This window comes from Bos mutus, chromosome 2, assembly GCF_027580195.1.
Source record: "Bos mutus isolate GX-2022 chromosome 2, NWIPB_WYAK_1.1, whole genome shotgun sequence".
Classification (NCBI taxonomy): Eukaryota; Metazoa; Chordata; class Mammalia; order Artiodactyla; family Bovidae; genus Bos; species Bos mutus.
Genome location: NC_091618.1, coordinates 98,287,870 through 98,289,159, shown reverse-complemented (window position 1 = coordinate 98,289,159; position 1,290 = coordinate 98,287,870).

Here is a 1,290-nt window from a genome sequence, read left to right as displayed (position 1 = left end):
AGCCAGTGTTACCAGCTGCTCACACTTGGGCAAAGGCCACAGCAAACAGGACTGTGTTTGACAGGGAACCAGCAGGGCACAGAGTGAGCTCAATAAGCGCGGGGGGGCAGTACTTAACACATCACCCTCTCTGAGTCCGTGAGTGGGCACAGAAACCAGTTATGGGGATTCGGGGTAGGAACTAGAGACCCCAGGTAGGTCTGGAACTGAGGGCAGGAGGTTCATTTGGGAAAAATTCACAGCGGCCTTGAAAAGAGCCTGGGCTTTTTCACAGAGCACCAGCCCCTCTCCTTTGATGGGGAAGATAGCTGGCTGCATACAGTGGTGCTCAATTAAGGGCAGATTCCCTCCTTTCGAGGGAGTATGAAGTGTGTCCAGAGCATGGCCCATGGGAATCATTGCTCACTCCCACCAGGCCTTGGGCACTTGAGGTGGCTCAGGACAGGCCTCTGTATTCTCCCTGTGGCTGCCCCAGGCTTGCTGACCTCCAGAGTCAATGTTAGTCTGGCTATTGTTGGGCCAGTTATGTTTGCCAAAACTTTAAAACAACTCGTACAATTACAGGCCTGTCCTGAAAGGGGTTCTTGTGCAGGCAAAACCCCAAGAAGGCCCAGGGTAGGGGACGGGGTCACCCCTGCTTTTCCCAGTCTGGCTGCCAGCTCTGTGGTTGCAGCTGCCACTGGGGGCAAGGCTGGGGCTGTTCATGTCCGCACTGAAACCCGTGTCAGTGACGGGGGTGGAGAACAAACAGGAGATTATCTTGAAGCTTCCCTGCCCTGTCCTTTGTTGGGGAAGCAGATGGGCAGGGACTAGCAGAGTCCAGCTGTTGCAAATCCAAGTGCTCCTTGTACAGAAACTGCCCTCCAACCCAGGCCTGTTCAGGGGCTGCAGGCCTGCCTCAGGCCCTCTCATGGGCAGACCCTCCCACTGGGCAGGGGAGGGAGGAGTCCGTGCACCTGGGCTGGGCTGGGAATATTAATATTGATTATCTGGGCATGTTTGTGCCACACACTAAGCTCAGCACTCGAATTACGTTCACCACAATTGACCCCATGAGGTAGACGCTTCCTGCAGCAGTGTCCCTGGGGTTTGAGAGGAAGAAGCAGGTGCCAATGGATTGTGTTCAAGGCCCAGAAAGTACAGGGCCAGGATGTGAATCCAGCTCTGTACAGCTTGTATTCAAGCTCTTCACCTCCACGGAACTCACATCTGCTGTGCAACTGTAAGCAAACTGCTTGACCTCTCTGAGCTACAGGTGTAAAGGGAACTTAATACAGCTTCTCCTAGGGC